The sequence below is a fragment of the Pimephales promelas genome, chromosome 11 (genome assembly GCF_988280905.1).
Source record: "Pimephales promelas chromosome 11, fPimPro1.hap1.1, whole genome shotgun sequence".
In the NCBI taxonomy this organism is placed as follows: domain Eukaryota; kingdom Metazoa; phylum Chordata; class Actinopteri; order Cypriniformes; family Leuciscidae; genus Pimephales; species Pimephales promelas.
The window spans coordinates 22,608,227-22,629,797 of record NC_142779.1 but is presented as its reverse complement, the minus strand read 5'-3'; the positions used below and the strand labels follow the sequence as shown (position 1 = coordinate 22,629,797).

The window sequence follows — 21,571 nt, the reverse complement described above, 5'->3', positions numbered from 1 at the left end:
GTTAGCCATCTCCTCACATTTGCCACAGAAGCAAAAGTAAACATGACGCAACAGGTCCCTCGCATAAATGTAATTTCGCTTGTACTTAGCGAACTTTATCACAGTATGTAGTTTCAAAAAATTGCGCCAGCGTTAGTGTTTGCGTGTGTGTGTCTGTGTGTGTGTGTGTTCCACATCCATAATTGCAAATGGGACACGATTACAACTCTATAAGTACATAAATGTATCAAATAACCATACCGAGACGTACTGGTCCATTCTCATTTGTGTTTATTCTGCCGGAGTCTCTTCGTACTATTTATATATTCCGATTCAAACGTACTCTGAATGACATTCAAAACAGCGGTTTCTCTCACTCTCTCAGTACCGACTGCCATAGGTATCAAGTTACGCCCTCATCCAAAGGCAGGGCGGGGATATGCAGCTCAATTGGATTTAAGGTGGTATACACCCAAAACAGCTCATTTTTAATCAGGCCCCAAAATTACATTTTCAAATGTTTATAATAAATTAACTGTGGGGTATTTTGAGCTGAAACTTCACAAATACATTCTGGGGACACCCGAGACCAATATTACATCTTGTAAAAAGGTGCATAATAGGTGCCCTTTAAAATTGAGATCTATCCAAGTATAAGTGGACAATATAACAATTCAGAGTCACACGAAATTAAACACAATGTAACCCTGAAATCTCTGTAACTGCAAAAAGACATCATAAATGCAAAATTAGACTATACACATATGTATGTTCAATGGTTATTGAAAAGTGTTTGCTATAATTGCCATATTAACCTCACAAGGCCTCAGAATGAAGCTTTACCATTATTATCTTCATTCACCAGCAAACTATCATTCTCTTTTTTCACTTAATGGAATGAAGGTATAAAACCTCTTCTTATACTACTCTTGTCTCATAATGACTCTGTTAGGGACCGATTATTCACAGAAACAATCTGAAAAGATATTTGGATTACGTTTGGATTTTTGTGAACGATACCTCACCACCGTTTTAGACTGCAATTATCTGAAAGCTTATTAAACAAAGTGATTGTGAGGTAAGACTTTGGAAAACGGCTTAATTTAGCTTATCTCTTTAACAAAGCTGAACTTTAAAGAGAAATGCGAGTATATCCATGCTGTTTTCTTTAGGGGATTTGTGAAAAAGCAGCTAATAAGTTTTCCAAGCCTCCAACTGAGTCTTCATTCCTGTGCATAAAGATATGAGAGGTGTTTGGCTTGATTTTTGTGTAATTTATCAAGTCCAGTGGGTTTCAGGATTTATTCACGCTTATTGATACAAAGGGTGTTTTTTCTTTGTTTTTTTTCTTTGTTTTTTTTGTTTTTTTTCAAATGGATTGTAATTATGCTAATGAAATACATTGGGCAATAGGCTAACGGCTACAAATGAACAGTTTTCATCTCCAATTATTCAAACCGTGGACCACAGCGTGTCAACATTAGATGTCCCTCAAATGTGCTTTTTAGTCTATTCTTGCAAACAAATTGGATAAACCTAAAAGCAATCCGATTAAATCAACAACAACAAAAAACAACAACAATGTACCGCTCAACCCAAAGCATAATGGCTACCTCGATAACGTCGCATTCAGTCTAATGCACTACTATTGGGCAAACACAAAAATCTTCTCACTATGGGGTATGAACATGTAATTGATCAAGAGAGTGAACGAGAGAGAGATCTCCTAGCCTCATATTTACCAAACTCCTTTTCAGTGAGGCTGGTTGTTGTGTAGGCTTGAGGCAGGCAGCTGCATGTAAATGAAGTAGCATGTCTTTGAACGCCTTTGTTAATGACAGGTTTTGTGAGATATTTTAAGATCTGGAGCAGTGCTGAGAGGGTCTGCCGGTCCTGTTTGACTCCAAAAAACTTATAGTATTTCTGCAGGTCATGATTTAAAGGTGGTAACGTCTGTAACCCGCATATGCAAACACATCAGTGACTTCTGTGTGTATGTTTGTTACGGAAGGGATCATCAATGGCTATATTTTAATGCACGACGTGGAGGCAAAAAAATGCCTGATGTGAAGCCTCCGCAAAGTGCATTAAAATTGTTTAATGCACAGCTAGCCATTAATTATCCCGCTTATACCATGGTCATTTGACAGCATTGACAACTTAAAGGGGAACTTGGTGACTCTAGCCATTTCTTCGCTGATTTTCACTTTTGTTGTCGCATGTTTTCTCATCGAGCATTTCATAACACTGTCGTAAAAAAAAAAAAAAAACGAATTTGCGTCACCCTCCTCCTCCTTTCTACCACTGCTCATGTGCTTCTGTTATTATCGGAGCCGGCCAACTTTATCATGTGGAGCTTTGTCTTGCGAGGTGGGTAATAAATCATACACCGTATAGAATTGTGTCGAATTGCCATAAAGCAATTCGCATTTCTCGCTCATTCTCACACGTTCTAGCTTCTCACGAGACTTCCTATTTCCAACTTTCCAATGTTAGTCACCATGTTACAAGGTTTGTTTTCCGCCTGGGAACGCTGGGGGAAGAGGGGAAAGTCACCATTTTCACCAGAATAGGTTATTTAACCGTCCAAATGATTTCTAAAACCGTTTTGTTAAGTTAGAATAGCTGCCAAGTTCCCCTTTAAAGCCATTATTGATGTTTTCAGTGCAATATTCAACCGGAAGTATACAATTGATGGTTATTTTCATCAGTTACGGCTCTTTAGATCAGACACGGAGATAAAGTAGTGTAGTAACAATACATTTATTTGAATGAATGAATTATTGCATTTATTTGAATTTATTTATTTATTAGAGAGAGAGATGCGTACCTTTGTCTGTTCAGTGCCCCTCTCTCCATTTAACACTGACGCTATTTGAGTTTGATTATTGTAAAAAAAAAAAAATGATGTAAAGCCCTCGTTGCTGAGAAACATAATGTAGCGATTCAGTACTGAAACTATTTTATTACTAAAAGTTGCGGGACAGGGTTGATAACAGGTTTCTGTGCTACTGTTTCTGTGTGTGTGCATCTCCACTCTCTGTGTGGGAGTGACGTATGAACGTGTTCGTTTGAATGAAAACAGTGCATTAATATAGAACGGTGACAAACCATATATACGAGAGGTTGAGAGCTCACTAAATGCACAATGTGCTAAACGTTCAACACAATTATATGACCCCAAATCAGAAAAAGTTGGGACATTTTGAAAAATGCAATAAAATCAAAAACCTGTGATTTGTGCATTCTATTTAACCTTTTATTAGCTGACAATACAAATATGGCACAGCGTGGATGAACACATTGAGGAGATTGTGCTGTGCAGCTGTCAATCACTGCACGGTGTGGAGACTGTCATTCAGAATCACAGATTATTCTTTTTGGAAGTATGACCAACATAAGAATTTTCACCAGAAAATGTCATCTGAACAAGTAAGAAACATCCACTTTTGTTCTGGTTCTGACATTGCATTAAATCGCGCTGGTTAAATCTAAGAATCGTTTTTAAGTTATCATATCACGCAAAACCATGCAAATTATACTTTGTTCTCAAATTACTAATGTTAACAACGTAAGTATTGCGTGACTATATGTAATGTCCTTCCGCTTTTATCCTTGTTTTTGTTTTAAGTCTCTTTTTTTCTCTTGGTACTCCGAAGTCTGAACAAATTCTTTTGCATTTTACAGCGGGTGAATCTGTTGTCATTGGTGATTGTCATTTGCCATCAAATTGATAAGTTTAATTATATCAAGTGCAGTGAGAAAAGGCTATAAATCTTCACCTCCAACATCCTCACACTCAATATAGCCAACTAGCCGAGACTCCTTCTTTATGTGTACAGATGTGACGTAATGATGCAAAGAAATGATTGAATCTCCTGTGGAAATCCACCAGTATACTGCAATTAAAAACATTATTACAAGCTTACTGCCTTAAATCGAGCTAAGGCAAGCATATCGTTTTGAGCACTGGCTGGCTATTTATTTTCTCAAATATGTATTTTGGATCATTTTTAACCCAAAAAAAAAGCTACGGACTGCAGCTTTACGCTTTATATAGTTAGCAGGAGACCTCTGATGAATTCTAGTGCCATATGAGATGTTAAATAAGAAACAGATTAAGGATAAAGATAAGCACACATGTGCTAAGGATTGATAACCAGCATTTATATTGCAATTAATTTAAAAAAAATCTTGAAGGTGAAATCCCATTTCTGACCTCTAAAGGCACGTATTTTTAAGTTTCCCAAACATTCTGCTCACCTGCTATTGGTCAAACAGATAAATGGAGAAATATTCAAATGTGTTACGCTAAAGTTGCTGACTCAGTTGAGTTTATATTCTGTATTCCTTTATGTAAAGCACTTTGAATTTCCATTCCATATACAAATAAAATAGCCTTGCCTATAGCATAAAAAGTAGTGTCATTAGCAGACATATTTAATCATTCTTTCATTTTCCTGCTCATATCTCAATGCATTTAAAAAAAAAAAAACATTATTTTTTTATTATGTATTCCCAGCACAGATGAACAAATGTTTTCCAAGAAATCAAATGCAGCCCAGTGCAAATTCAATAGTATGTCTCATTGAATATCATATTGAAATATGGTGTGCTCCTGATAAAATGAAACCAAGTTCTCTTTTACTGTTTCTCATTTAACTCCCAGTGCACACTATAAACTCACACAACATATACCCTACGTTAAAAGGTTGTGGTCAGTGATTTTTTTTATTTTATTTTTTTTTATGAATACTTTTATTCAGCAAATGTGCAATAAAACCATCAAACGTGACAGTAAAGTAATTCATCTTACAAAAAATGATATTTCAAATAATTTATGTTCTTTTAAACTTTCTAGTCATCAAAGAATCCTGAAAAAAATAAGTTTCAACAAAAATATTAAGCACTGTTTTCATTAATGATAATCATCAGAAAATTTGTTGAGCACCAAATCAGCATATTAGAATGAATCCTGAAGGATCAAGTGACACTGAAGACTGAATAAATTATGCTGAAAAAATTCAGCTTTGTCATCACATAAATGCATTACATTTTAAAATGTTAAAATAGAAAACGGTTATCTTTTTTTTCTGAATTTTCAAAATCACAGAGTTTGATATCAAGTTCTTGACATTTCTTTTACACATTTTCTGATAAGTATAACATTTGATAAGTAAAACATTAAAACATGAAGCAACAATGATTTGGAAAAGGAAAAAAAAAGAAAGAAAACGGTTATCTTGAGTTGTAATCACTGTGTTTTTATCAAAGAAGCACAGCCTGGGTGAACAGTCCCTTTGTAAATTATGAATCATCATTAATTAATACTGTGGCATTTTAAAATAATCACTCTTATTTTGATACGATTAACCAGTTTCTTCTTGATCAAGGAATATTTTGTTTTAGCTCATCTTAATGTGTGTTTACTGGTGCCATCCAATTCAGCACCCAGTACACAACCAGGACCTAATTAGTGTGTCAAAAGATGCATCTGAACACATCCAAGTCCCGCCTTGAACAATGGCTATTTAGGGACTCCTAGCTGAATAATAAATTGTGAAATAAATAGAGCGAGGTTACACTCAGGAAGCTGCCTTCTTCATATCTAGTTGTCTGAGACTTTTAATATAGTGCAGATAATAACCACAGTTTAGAAATCAAATGTGCCTCCTGAAATATAGGCTATGTCTAATAGTATCATTATTTATTAGGCTGTGCTTCATTGCCCAGTATATATTCTGTACATGGAATAACTTTTTTATGCATTGTTAGTATTAGGATAGTATTTAATTAATGTTGTTTGTGTTATTAGTATCAACATAAAAATAGACACTTGTCTTATGATTAATGTCAGAATTTACATTCACACTCTTATTCTAATTAGCTATTATTGTTCTGACTTATATATAAGTAGCAACACAATAGATAACATATTTAAATTTGACAACAAGTACTCAGAGTTTGGAAACTCTGGATCATTGCTTATTATAAAACACACAAACAAAATGAAAGCTGCTGCTTGACAATTGGAGACCTTTTCACTTTGTATTAGACACATTCCTGTCAGGAGTGTTGGAGAAAAGAAAAAAACTGCTATGGCAACAAGTGGAGACATGTCCCCTATATCATCACTAACAAGTCTAAATGAGGGTTAGTTCATCCAAAAATGAAAATTCTATCATTCATCACTTACCCTCGTGTCATTTCAAAACCTGTAAGACTTTTGTTAATCTTCGGAAAACAAACGAAGATATTTTTAATGAAACCTGGGAGATTTCTGTCCCTCCATTGACAATTTACGCAACTACCACTTTGACGCTTTAAAAAGTTCATAAAGAGATCATAAACTAATCCATATGAATTGAGCGATTTAGTCCAACATTTTCTGACGATCTTTTCTGACGATCACGATCACTTTATATGATTGAACTTCGGCTTTTATTCACAATTCTAATTATTATCTGTCATAATGTGGGTTTTGTGTTTTTCTTGTCATTTCATGATCAGTGGTTCCCTGTCTGTTATTTCTCCCGGTGTTTCTTGTTATTCCCGACGCTCCCTTGTTATCTTATGAGCTCGTTTGTCCATGATTATTTAAGCCCTGTGTTTCTACCCTGTCTTTGTGGCCAAGTTTACACAAAGCCAGGTATTTAGCAAAACGAATATTTTCCCCCTCTCCGTTTTCAAAAATAACATCGTTCACACACCTGCATAAATATGCCGTTGAGTGCCATCATAACTATGCCAAACCTATTGGCGGCAGTGTAGGGGTTAAGGATAAAGCAATGCAAGCCAATCAGAATCCTCAGAATCGACAAGAGCAAACCTAAAACATCGTTTCTCCCAGTTCACAAGACAACACATAACCAGCGTTTTCAGATATCTCCACTTTAGCCGGAGTTTTTAGAAATAATCATTTTCTGTGATAAAAATGGGGTTTTCGTGTGAAAAAAAAGAGGCCAAACCGCAGGGAAATATCTGCGTTTTCCGTTCGTGTAAATGGGGCCTGTGAGTTGTTGAATGTAAGCAATGGTGTTAACGTTGGTGATTTCTGAATCCGTGAATCCTGTTTCTGAGTCATTATATCCTGTTCCTGTCTAAGTTTGTAGTATTGTTAATAAAGCCACACTTGCCTTCTCGCTATTTCTACTGCACCACATTACTTTATCAATGTTGAAAAATGTTGTGCTTTTTAACCCTCTACTGCATGCATTTTGATGGCACATGGAAAAAAATAATAATATTCCACATCATTTCTTGGCTCATTTAGGAACATTTTATTGATTTATTGAAAAATGTCCCTCCCCTGACCCCCCCCACCCCAAAATATTTTTTTTGTTGCCCGAGGGCAACGTTGTGCAACAATGGTAAAGAATCACAGAGAAAATTGTCATTATACAACTCTCAGAGAGCAATACAAAAATCTTTTTTTTTTCTCCAAAAATGTCAAAAAATAATTTAAGTACAAAGGGAAAAACACTTGAAACTCATCAATCTATTTGATTTGATAGAGACATAGGTTTGTATCATGTAGTGCGTCGTCATGCATCATGTACTTTATGTATCCTAATCATCCCCATATAAACTGTATTGCCAAAAGTTTTGGGACACCCCTTCAAATCATTGAATTCAGATGTTCCAATCACTTCCATGGCCACAGTTCTGTAAAATAAAGCAGCTACTGTAAGCATGCAGATGATTCAACAAACATCTGTGAAAGAATGGGTCACTCTGGAATTCAGCATGGTACTGTGGTAGGTTGCTACCTATGAAATTTCCTCACTACTAAATGTTCCACGGTCACTGTTAGTGGTATTATAACAAAGTGGAAGCACTTTGGGAACAATAGCAAACCAGAGCGGGGTCAGCGCATGCTGAGATGCACATAAGTCGCCAACTTTCTCCAGTGTCAATAGCTACAGACCTCCAAACTTCATGTGGCCTTCAGATTATCTGAACACCAGTGCGTAGCAAGCATCATGGAATGGGTTTCCATGGCCGAGCACCTGCATCCAAGCCTTACATCAACAAGTGCAATGCAAACCGTTGGGTGCAGTGGTATAAAGCACGCCGCCACTGGACTCTAGAGCAGTGGAGACGGGTTCTCTGAGTGATAAATCACGCGTCTCTATCTGGCGATCTCATGGACGAGTCTGGGTTTGGCGGTTGCCAGGAGAACGGTTCTTGCCTGACTGCATTGTGACAAGTGTAAAGTTTTGTGGAGGGGAGATTATGGTGTGGGGTTGTTTTTTCAGGGGTAGAGTTTGGCCCCTTAGCTCCAGTGAAAGCAACTCCTAATGCTTCAGCATACCAAGACATTTTGGACAATGTCATGCTCCCAACATTGTGGGAACAGTGTCACTTTGGTGACTTTGGGTGTTCCTTTGTACCCAGGAACCCTGCATCTTTCCTTTGTGTAACGCATTATTTGCCATTGTAAAGTATTGTTCAAAACCTCCGTGAAAAGTACCCCTTATCGCACAACGTTGCCTTGAGGCAACAAAAAGAAAAACTGAATTTGTGAACATGCAAAATAAAAAAAACATACTGTAATAAAACCTGCCAGAAGGCTTTTCTACACCTTCATACAGACACACATATTTTTTATATACAGTTAATGTCATTTTAAAGAAGATCACTAAAGCACATAATCTTGCTTTCAACTCACAACATGTGCTCCTGTGACCATGTGCCAGAAAAGGACTTCCCACCTTCAAATGGTGCTTGATGGTGACTCCCAAACCTTATTGGACTGTTCTTTGATACTTTTTCAAACTTTCTAATTGGTTGCAATCATTTAAAGAAAAATTTACTGAACATAGGGCTTAAGAAAACTTTCTGTTGCCTGAGGGCAACGCTATGCTGTTCTTTTTTTTCTGAAAACTGATATTTTTTTTCGGGATTCTTTGATGAACAGAAATAACAAAAAAGAACATCCTTGCTGAATTAAAGTATTAATTTCCATTAAAAAACACTAAAATTAAAAAAAAATAAAAATATGCCGTGTAGTTCATGGTCCAGATACTCCAATTTGTTGTATGGCATTATTATTATAATTGTTTGACTCATAATCCCATTTTCAAAGTTTTTGAATTTAATCTTGTAATCAACATGACATCATGACTTTTGCATAAAGTGATTCCGTGCGTATGTAGCTACACGTAATTAAATGTCCGAGCGAAACGAAGCAAAATGTAGATCTACACCTGGGGAATGATATTTTTTTTTTCCTAGGATGGTAGGAGAAGACTCATAAAGGTACAATATGCAGGATTTTTACAGTAAAATATCCAAAAACCAATCGGCCAATGTTATATATATTTTTTAATTGAATGATTACTTACAATATCCCAAATGTTTCCAACTATTTGTAAATCGTGAGAAAATTGCGATTTTTAACCAAGGAAACGGGACGTGTGAGCAGGGGTGACGAGTCGCCAGTCAATGACGTCATCCGAAGTTCCCCTCGGTTTCCGCCAGGTTTGACCTCGTAACCATGGCGACAGACGTGAACAACTGGGTGGGTTATGTCCGTTATGCGTGCACAACAGCATGAGCGTCCCTAGCAGGGTTTTGTTCAAACATTACGGACCATGGCAAGCAGATTTTGAGACAAAAAGAGGACTAAAGCGAAGATCAACATCTTCGTTTTTTTCAACATCGCAAACTAACTTTGACTTGACAGAGACGCGAGTGTTGCATGTTACTTGAGCAAACAGGTGAGCAAATTAATGTATGTAAAACTAATCAATGTTATATAGTTCAACATGATGAAATGTTAGAATATGATCTTATTCTCTAATGTTAATCTAGCTTAGTCTCATACAGCCAACAAACAACCTACCTAACAACATTCAACACACACAAATGCTGTTTAGTGGAATAGTGAAACTGTTAGAGCAAGTGAAGCAGCGTTGCGTTACCTCAAGTTTAATTCCTCTAATAAACTGACCTATGTGAGTAATTCAGTGTGTAGTTCGGTAGAATGAATGTTCTTATTCCTTTATATCCGCGGGACTCGCGTTGCGTGTGGCGCTGGTATACGTCTAGCAGTCGCGTTCTGCTTCATACTAACAGTCATGTTAAAAACATCACCATATTCACTCATCCATAAAAGATCCATCAACTTGACGACAAGATCCATAATTCCGCTTAATGCAGAATCTACGTCATTAATTTATGCCTTTGTTATTGTAAGAGGTTAGCGACCCCTGGTGGCGAAAACTCTTGCATATTGTACCTTTAACCCCAGTGACGGATAGCTTTAGGGACAGGGTTTGGGTAGGTCATATATTTATATATACAGTACAGTAATAACGTTAAGTCAACGGTGTTCATAAAACACGCTGAAAAGCGATTATGCGTGTTGATAGCACGCCAAAAATGGAAATACGAATTGGCGTGTCATACATATGCCATTTCATGAGATCAGTCTGTTGTAATGATACAACTTACATTTTCTTTGGCAGTAACATTATTCATTATTCAGTAGATTCAAAAGACTTTCCTTCCCTGCATGATCCCACATTTTGACTCATTCCAAGATCCCTCATTCGTTAGCAGAATAACACAGTTTGAACTCATCTCTTCAGCCAAAAGTGTCATCATAAAGGGCATAAACCAAAAGGGCAAATGGGCTTGTAGGCTTTCTTTCCCATTTGTAAGTTCCCTCTACCAGCAGAGATAAGGCACTATGCATCTTTGAGATGAAAACAATTAAGGGAGCCACAAAAAAGGCTAGACTTGTGAATAAATACTCTCAATGTTGTTGTTCCTGTCAACTGTTCAACAGCAACTATCTAATGATCACCAGGAGACCAGCGTACAGAGTCAAGTGTCAACTGTGGGCATCATAATGATGCTAGGTCTATGAATATTAATGGTTTTCACAGAATTTAGTTTATTTATTTATTTATGATCAATACTCATTAAATGAGCCAAGGTAACATTGGCATGTTTCTTTTTCTCTCCGTTTACAGTGTTCCGTCAAAGCACGTCAGACCACATCCCCTGGAGAGGGCTGATCAATTGCCCGGTCTTTATTGATAAAATGACACGGTTCTCCTTCCCCACATACAGCCCTACGGTGGCTGCACTCGAGAGGTAATGGAACCAGATGGGGGAACATATAAATGCCCAATGCTGCTCACCTGGGGGTGAATTTATATTCTCTAAAGGATTATTTCATTCCGATCCCTATGTGTATAGTTTGGAGATATTAATGGGGTAATTTGTGCTGTGCATCTCCCGGGGAGCTTCATGGGAGAACTCCAGGAGGATTCATTCCTCACTTTTGGAGGTACTTATGCAGCTGGACTAAAACTGGACTCATTAAATGTTGAAATTACAGCCACTAAGCTGGAGAATTTGTGATCTCCACATGCTGCCTGGCACTGGTTGTTGGTGGTGCAGGGTCGCATCCAGCCCACAGTCGCTGCTTGAAATATCACATCAGTCAGCGGCGTGTCGAGTCCTCTCGTTTAGAGGTTGATGAATGCCACCCAGGAACTGAAAGATGAAAACTTGGTGCTGTTGGGGAACATTTTGAATGGCGCGGTTGACAGGGCAAACGTGGCAGAGCCATATCACATGCTGCTCTCAGCAGTCGGTCCAGAGACATGCTCACCATCCACCAATTAAATGCAGCTTGCGATCACCTTGAATGGGCACAGGGCAGTGGTCTGTACAAGCGTGCTGTGTTCTGACAAATAATAATTAGCCTCGGTCTACGAGAGCATGAGACCGAGGAGAACAGATGTAAGCAATCTACAAGCACACTGCTATAATACTCAAGTGCGTTTACATGCACTTTTAAAACTCAAATTCAAGAAATTGTGCCTGCGGATGGCGTTTTTGAACTGAACGCGCTATATCTGAATTATTTTAACATTGACCTCACCAAGCTTACTTAAATGCCCTAACTATAATAAGCCTAACTTACACAGAAATGGGCATGTCTGCACTGAAAATAATGACAGCAAATTCATTTAACACTAGAACTGCCACAACGGTCATTTTGACCGTTTTGAATTTTATATCTATAATAACTTTGTTGAAAAAAATAATAAAATCCTGCTGGTACCTGACTTTTCCTAAAATTGTCTGTATTTTCATTTAAAATGCTTTTCATATAAATTAAGTTATGTAAACGTAAGGCAAAACAAAAAAAAATGAACATATTTACCTATTTCGGCCATAGACGGTCATATTGACCGCACTGAATTTTGCGGTATTTTTTTGTTAAATATCCCGCGGTTGATCGTGTTCTCTCTCAACTGTGAACAGAATGGTCCGTCCGGTCACCTCTGTAGCGGTGTTTGCTATATAATAATTTCTACATTAGTTGTTGATCAGAAATAAGCAAATAAAACCGGACTACAGTTATCTATAATTCGGATGCAGGGGAACAATCGGAGGTGGAAAGTGACAGCGACGTTTCCTGGGTGCAAGTTAACATTTCCTCCTCATCAGAGAGTGATTCAGAGTCAGAGTCCACATCAAGCAAAAAGAGACGGCTGCTATCATCAGACACGGCGGATCCAGATGTTCTGCCCTGTCCTGCGCTGTTTGTTTTGCTGCATGGGCTGTTCACTAGTTCTGCGAGTCCTATTATTATAGCCTTGACCGCGTCGCAAATCGTCACTATCTAACATTTTCGTCATAGTTTTTGTCATTCAAACCTAGTTTTTATTTAGTTATCGTCTCGTTTTCGTCTTTGAAAAAATGTGGTTGACAAAAATAATTACGAAAATTATTCATCAACACTGTTTTGAATCTAACGGTCAAAATGACCGTTTGTGGCCGTTCTAGTAGTTTTGGAATTCTGGCACTTCTAGTGTTAAATGTTCCTGATGCAAAATGGACCCATGCCACATTTTCAGGGTTCTCTGAAGCGGAAGTCATCCTAGCTGGGGAAACTTCTGTTGGTGAATTGAAACTACAAGAAATATCATTTAAATTAGCAGCATTAATTAGTTTACTGCACTCTTTGTCAACGCATTCTCACCCCAAGGCGTCACCTTTGACCATGCTTCAATATTTGACGTTTTGGACGCGATCCTACGGCGTCATCTAACTGACGCTAAAGGAAAGCGTCAGTTAGAGGACGCGGTTAGGTTTAGGTGTGGGGTGGGGGTAGGGTACACGCGATCCTAGGGCGTCATCTAACTGACGCTAAAGGGCGCCTAAAGCGTCAGATATTGAAGCATGTCCAAATGCTTCCCAAGGCGTCAGTTAAGTGACGCCTTGGGGGTGAGAATGGGCTGTCTTTGTCATGTATCGTTAACAATATGGTGTGTTTCTTCTTTGTATGGATCTCAACCTGTTGGATTGTTGGAAAAGTGACCCATTTGAATCTTCATGTTCTGTGTTTAAACGTCTTCCTATCTGCTCAAAGGTTGTATTTCTTATGATTAGTTAATGCACTGTGAATGACAATGAATGATTCAATTTGTATTAACTAACATTAAAAATGGGGTCCAATTATTTCCTTTTATAAAGTCCTGATTTTGTTTTTGGGGTGTACTAGAATATGTTTTCATGATTGATTCTTCAAAACAAAATCCTTCCAGGATACGAAATGTGCTGTGATTGGTTTGCAGGCCAAGTGTATTGTGATTGGGATCGCTAAGCCTGTTTGGCAAATCTCATGCCCTTCCATAACTGTGACTTCTTCTCTAGTGTAAATATAAATGATGGCGTCAATTTCAAACCAATTCGAGCCTGATTCAGACCCTGACAATGTTAACAAACGCAGACTGATCTCATAAAATGGCGTATGTATGACACGGCAATTCCTATTTCCATTTTTGGCGTGCTATCAACACACATAATCGCTTTTCAGCGTGTTTATGAACACCATTGACTTAACGTTACATTACTATATATATAAATATATGACCTACCCCAACCCCATCCCTAAACCTACCCGTCACTGGGGTTAAAGCTGCAATACCTAAGATTTAGATGCCGCTAGAGGGCGCTACATTCAAAACAACAACAATGGCTTTGCTTGATGATGACGTGGAGAAACGCGGAATGATGGGAACTGTTGTTTTCAACTCCACCGTGGATAAATCAGTCAGACGGGAATCGAAAATTAGTTGTCATGGATGAGGTAAAGTTCGATTTCTATAAACGTTGCGTTTAATGACATGCTTGTTTTTCATTAAACTGAAATAACCACGCAAGAAAAGTAAGGTTTAAAAGTAAATTAGTTATCACAGACGTTACTGTACGAGTCACTAGACGAAGCTATGGTGGAGAGGGTTTGAAGGGGCAGGTCTCTTGCAAGGATTTGACGTGGCTGGTCCTCCTTGGTAACTTTATAAAAATAAAAAATCAATTTAATGTACATTTGACACATCTTTTCATGTCGTGTAAGTATTCAACCACAGCTACAGTTTCACAAAATTAACGTTAAGGGGATCGCACACCGGACGAGAAGCTGCAGCGCCGCGTCGCACCACATAATTATTCGAACACATTATTATCTATAAGTGTAACGTTACACATACCGGCAGCGCCATTCGGCGTCTGTCCGCGGCGCCCAGCAACGGTGTTCAAAATCCTGCTGCGCCACAGAGCGCCATTTACACAGTTTTATATAAAATTTTAATTATTTTTGTCTCAAACCGTTGCTATTGGATCCTGACTTTGCCCTATGCTGCAATATACATTTAGTTTTGCAGTGATTTACAGAAATCAGCTGCTTGAATGACAATTGCTGATGTTATTATTAGATTTTTCAGGTGAGATTCGTGAACGGATGATTTGAGGTAAAGTTTTCAGAATGCAGACTCAGCACGATTGTATTTAATTGTACAGTACAATCATAGCATAGAACAGACATAGAACAGACATTATCTTCATTTTCTGTCATTACACATAACAATATTGCTGGCCATACACTGATGAGAAAGTGCGCGTCCGGTGTTCGATAACGTTACTGTGGAGTTGTCCTAAACGTGGCGCGGCGCTTCTCGTCCGGTGTGCGACCCCCTTTACAACAGTTCACATTCCGAGAATAAATGAAAAGAACAATTGTGCTCCATTCCATAACAAATGCGCGAAACAAGCTGTCGTTTGATAGACGCTAACGCACAACTACCGCATTTGTCCAGGACTACACGTAGTACGAGCGGAAACCGAGGTAAGCGGATATGACGCGATTGGCGACTCCCAGCTCACCCCTGCTCACTCGTCCCGTTTCCTTGGTTAAAATCTAAATTTTCTCGCGATTTAAATATTGTTTGAAACATATGGAATATTGTGAGTTATCATCTTTACTAAATGTATAACACTGGCCTTGTGATTTTGGGATATTTTAATGCAAAAATCTTAGGTATTGCACCTTTAATACCATTTCTGAGTCTTCCTCTACCATCCTAGGAAAAAAAATATCGCTCCCCAGATGTAATGTTCAGGAACAGGGTTTAAAATAAATTGCAATCACTCTAAGTAAAACAGCTCAACCAGGCCTCATCCCCTTTGTTGCATATTCCATGGGCACAGATTGTCTAAATGAGGAACTTTGTGACTTCATAAGATCTGGAAAAATCATGCTGTAGTCCAAACGAGCCGTTCGCTGTAGTTCTCGAAAAGGGGATTCTGTTAAATAAAATATCTTCCTTTGCAGTGGACTTTGACCTTTTTAACCTTGCAGATCTTTTTTTATGCTCAAACAGCAACATAACACTGACTAAAGTTGAAAAAGTGGAAAGCGTAATAGGACCCCTTTAACAAACAAATTATAAATACTGCAACAAATGGTTTGCTTTATTGATAGTTCATGTTAGTTAAAGCATTATGTTAACAAATGAGACCTTATGGTAAAGTGTTATCATATAAACTTTACTAGGTTTGCAATGTTAATAACAAGTGGTCCATTGCATGATATTTAGCACTTGGTTAAAATGGATTTTGAGTGGCTAGTGAAAAATACCCCAAAAAAAAAAGTTTAGTGATGACGAATATATGACGAAAGTGCTCTAAATACAGATTTCACTTTCTCTTTTAGAACCCTACCAAAAATGTGAAACCATTTCAGGGCACATTACAAAAACCCCTTGTATTTTCTCAAAGCCTTTCATTCATGCTCATATCTGCAGCATGTCTTCATATTCTCTGTGAAGTCTGAGACGTGGATCTGGGCTTCTGGGAATTACTATGTTGGGCTTTTAATCAAGCTATAGCTTTACAACACCAGGGAGTCTTTGTTTGCCATGCAGGGCTGTGCTAAAACAGGATCAACATAGAAAATAAAGTTAACACCAGAGGGTGCCAAAGCTTTTTGTGTTCCTACATATCAAATCACTTATGTTTTTAACCCATCCTTCCCTCCCCCTTTTGTTCTTTATTGCATTTTATATAGATATATAAAAAAGGGTTAATAGCCCCTTTAATAGATCACACGACTTGAAAATATCTGCATTTTCTCCCTCTGCCACCTCAGGGAAATAAACACAGGAAGCTGCTAAGAAGCTTGGCCACATTCAACTGTCAAAACAGAACTGTTCAAAGGCTTTTTTGGCTGGAATTTAAAAGCAGCAGGTAGTCTGTGTGAGGCCAACTCTCTGAGTGATAGGCTTTTCTTTTTCTTTTTTTCTTCTTTTTTTTTTTGTTCATGAGGGTCCAGAGATATTGCAGCTGACATTTCACCACTGTCACTGCCCGTGCCGCAACACAGGGCATTGCCACTGGAAATGTGCCCCAACACTTGAATGATTTGCCAAATCTGCAATAATAAACTCTATTATTAATCACCCCAAAGGTTCGGGCTGTGGCGTTCGTGCATTCCTGCAGCTGCCAAAACCATTTGGGAGTTTGGAGGTGTGGTTGAAATGCTAACAGCAGTAGAAAGAATGAAGGTGTGTGGAGGTAGAGAGTTCAGATAAGGAAAGTGAACTGACTGAGCTGAAATGAGCTGAAAACTTGGGATTGTGAATTTGAGACACCCATCAAGACACCACAACATGTTTACAGAATATATTCTAAGGTCAATACTTTGGATCTGATGGTCCACTGGTAATTAATACAATCAGCTGACCTTTAGAAAAGAGCAAAGGTCACAACCACTCATCATCCATACTCTTAAATGCTAATAGACTATCTTTTGGTAGACAAATGTTGTGACATCACATTATCTAATTAGTATGTTTTCTTACGTAATTGTAGTTCAAGCACATGCGTTTTAGTATATTGCCACAAATAATAAAAAGTACATTATTAACAAATGACAGCATCTAAGATAAAGATTTAATATAATTTTTTTTTCATTATTTCTTTATAAAATTCTGTGCCATCAAATATCAAAATCATCCTAAATGTCCCCATCATACATTTTTTTTTTTCTTTTCTCACACAATGATTAACAGTGTTGCCCGGTCTGTCGCCTCATCTCACAGTGAGTGTTGCAAGCCAATATTTTTGCTATAGCTTAATAAAAGTTCTGGCTGATCTATGGTTGGCCACATGAGGTGGAGGATAAATTCTGTGGCTAAGTCGCGCATGTCGAAGACATTTTCCGATATCTGCTAGAGATGCTGCCAGGAACGGCTCCGCTAGGAGTGACAGATGTCTGATATGCTGGTGCGGATTTGCCAAACCATGATTTGAGCCTCCTCCCTGACTGAAGAGCCCCATTACCACACAAGATTGAATGCTCCCACAACCATATGCAGCTTGTGATGCACCACATGACGTATGTGAATAGAATTATTCACATTAGCCTGAATAGAGTATCTCTTAAAGACTGAGTAAGAAGTTATAGCTGACTGATTTCATGTCACTATTGGTAAAATAATAATAAATAATAATAATAAATACTCCAAATGTAAGGGTTTTTTTACTGACTAGTATGAGCGGCATCCTATAAACAGTGTTCATCACACATTTATATATGCTTGAACAAATATAAATAATTGTAATATATTGTAATCACTAAACACTTAATCCAAGATGGCAGATGAGGTGAGATACAAATCTTAACTAAAATTAACAAAACATTACATATGAATTATAAGTATTACATAAATAAATATAATAACTACACGCTAATAATAATTAGTTAAGTATGAGAAAACCATTAATGCATCATTCATAAAGCATTAATAGACATTAATAAGCAGTTTATAAATACAGCTATAAATGTTTTCTTCTTAATTTAAAAGCGTATCTATAATTTGTTAAATAATTGTATTTTCATCCTTTATTAATGATCAATTTATCATTTCTAAATGAAGAATTGCAATTTTTATGAACCAGTTCTTTGAGAGTTGTCAATGGTTCATAAGATTACTTAGAGCGTGTAAGTAAATGATTAATAAACTATTTAAATGTACATTCATACAGCTTATCATTCAGACATATAGTGATGGTTACTTAATAAATGCTTTATTAAAAAATGTATCAATGCTGTAATTCAGGGTTAATTTGGGTAGTTATAAAGCATTTATTAGTGGTCAGTTGACTATGTTCGTGAGCTCATCTAAAGTGAGGACTATTCATGCCTTGTAAAGCATTTTTAAAGGCTGTTAAATATTTTTATGTTCTGTATCACTGCGTTGTGTTTGTTACTTTTTACTGTTTAGAAGATTGATGAGCCTTTAAATCGCCTTTATTAAATGCTTTACAAAGCATGAATAGTCCTCACTTTAGATTAGCTCACAAAAATAGTTAACTAACCACTAAATGCTTTATAACTACCTGTATTTACTATATTTACTTACACTTTCTAAGTGATCTTATGAATGACTGACAACTCTTAAACAACTGGTTTGTAAATAATGCTATACTTCTTTTAGAAATTATTAATTGATCATTAACAAAGTATGAAAATACAATTATTAAACCCATTATAGATATGCTTATAAATCAAGAAAAAAGCATTTATAGCTGTAGTTATAAACTGCTTATTAACGTCTATTAATGTTTTACAAATGATGAATTAACTGTTTACTCATGCTTAACTAATGATTATTAGCGTGCAGTTATTATAAAGTGTTACCTAAATATTTAGTAAGGATCCAATGCTGCTATAGAGTTTGATCAGAAAAAGGCATCTTTCCAGGTTTTGGAACTCAACTCAAACTCTATTTGTATAGCACTTTTCGCAATACATTTTCACATAGTTTCAAAGCAGTATTATTTTAATATCTTCAAGCCTTACAGTCTCTGGCTTATAATATTGTTTTTATTTAGCAATGATTCATAGAGCATATAGAGCTATATTTTGTCTTACAACTTTACTATGTGTGCAGATAAAGTTGGACATACAGTACTTACATCGAACTTTATATAAAGAGCTGGCTCACTTTATAGTTACATTTTGCGATGGAATGGAAATAATATTCATTAGTGCATGATGCTTTAAGTAGTGCACTTTTTTCAGGTGGATAAAGTTAGTTATAATATAGCCAAGATTTACTTTAGAAGAATGCTATAACTGTTTGGCCCCTCCATTTCCTTTTTTAATAATAATTGCATTGTCTGCGTCTGAAGAAACATAACTGGATTATTAATTGGATAAGTGGAAAACCCTGACGGCTGTGGAAATAAGGCTGGGAGAGTTTGATTAATTTATTTTCCTGGCAAAGTCAAAAATAAATGATAAAACCTCTCTTCTAATACAGAGTGAAAAGGTTGATCCTTTCACATAATGTTCTATCTAGCATTGCCCACAGTGACAAGCCGTTGAATTGAATTAGGAAGATGTGACTTGGGGCTCTGCTACAGCTGTGGCTGTTTGATATGGGGTTTAAGGTGAGAGTAAAGCTGGCTGGACCTAAAAGCCAGTGAAGACACATTCAATATTAAATACCAGGCTCCAAGCAAAAACCGATTGCAGAGTTTCGTCCTGTGAAACAAGTCACATTAATGGCATTACAAATAGTCAGTGTACGGGGAGATTTGGCTACTTAGCAATGCTTGGACTTACTTTGTCCTTTTTACCTACATGGATCTGTTATCTTTTGGTTGTTCCACAAATGATTTAGACGACAAGTAAAGGTGGCCAGCTTAAAGAATGATCATTACATGTCTAAATAATGCATCTAATAGGTTCACTTTGCAACATTCTTCAATTCATCAATTGACTTACTGTCACCAACGGCATCAAAAGAGACACTTCTATTCAATCGGGGGCACATCTTGAGGGTGCTAGCATACAGTGGCAACAAGTCTAACATCAAAGAAAGCTAAATTTACTTTTTGGCTGTCAGTCTGAGGAGAACATGGTTGCCAGGTCTCCCCAGGGGACGTAGTAGGGCCAATGTTTTCGATATCCCTCGCTCCAGATTGGTTTCAAAGTGCTGAGAGAAAATAGATATGGTCCCATGGAGGCCAGCATGCTACACAAGTGCAATCGTCAGATTAACTGGAGGGGATGAGGTCAATGTTTCTGTGCACTGAACCAGTTTCTTATAGGCCATGTCATCTGTGCTAAACTGTTACGCTCACAATATAACTGCTGTAGAAAGTGTCACATCTGACTTTTTGCATTGGAGTTGGCGGATTGGATGAGATTTAAGTCTAAATTATGGTATTCATATAATATTATTTATATTTTATGCATGGAATAATTTTTTCAAATAGGATTGCACTAAAATAATACTTAAAACGCAATTTGTTTTGAAAAGACTATAGATTGTTTGTTATGGCCCCGTAGTAGTTTTTTTTTTTTTTGTAAAAATAGGCTAACGATTGCATCATAACTCGCAACTCTGTCTCACAGTAGAGAAATTACAGTATAGACAGGAGGAGAAGCTCGCGGGCAATCGGGGGGACATGGAGGCATAAAGTCAAGGGAGAAGTCCATAGAGAATCATAAAGTTGCTTCTGCTGCTAGCTCAGACACACTGTAAATGATTTCTGTTGTTTTCACAGGATTATACTGTTTTTCTCAACAGTTTCTTACTGTATAATCTATGTACAGTAAGTTACAGTAGATTTAGTTGTTTTCACAGTATTAAATTGTTTTTTCAACAGTTATGTACTGTGCACACAGTTGACAGTATGTTACTGTAGAATTGCAATGCATTCTGGGAAATTATCAGTTACTGTTAATCTAAATACAGCAGTGCAATTGACCGCGAAAAACACCACACACAGTTCCACGGGTAAAATTGCTAGCCTACTAATGTTATTCTTACATTTAAAATAAAAATGTAGCACTGGTTGACCATTAACAGTCATAATTTATGACATAATTTATGTCAGTGGGGTGTGCATGAGAGCATATTTGACTTTGGAAGAGTTTCTCTGTCGTGTCAGTGGTGCTGCTGTCTTTTCTGCCGACCTGCAACTTCTTCATCTGGTAAGTAATAATTCTTATAATGTGTATGCAAACGGATTCTAGCTAGTAACTTTAAAGTTATTTAGAATAGCTGACCACGATTTCTATATTCAATTTAATATATTCTAGACATTTTAATATAATATGTATATGATAGGCTACTCTTCAATGTAGCCATTTGGGATATTACTGTAAATTCAAATACATTAGTACGAAATGACCGCGAAAAATAACCACAACAAGCTGCCATTTTATGAAGAACTCTTCAGTTCCCTTCCCTCTGTAAGAACACGCAGG

The 21,571-nt window shown here is 37.1% G+C and overlaps 1 long non-coding RNA gene across 1 annotated transcript in view; it reads left to right on the top strand.

Annotated features, from left to right (window-relative positions):
* The window catches only part of LOC148977177 (uncharacterized), a 30,254-nt gene extending 16,787 nt beyond the window's left edge, over positions 1 to 13,467 (top strand). The window contains exon 2 of the long non-coding RNA XR_016145565.1: positions 10,962 to 13,467. This is a non-coding gene — a long non-coding RNA (uncharacterized LOC148977177). The remainder of the gene's footprint in view (positions 1 to 10,961) is intronic.
* The last annotated feature ends 8,104 nt before the right edge of the window (positions 13,468 to 21,571 follow it).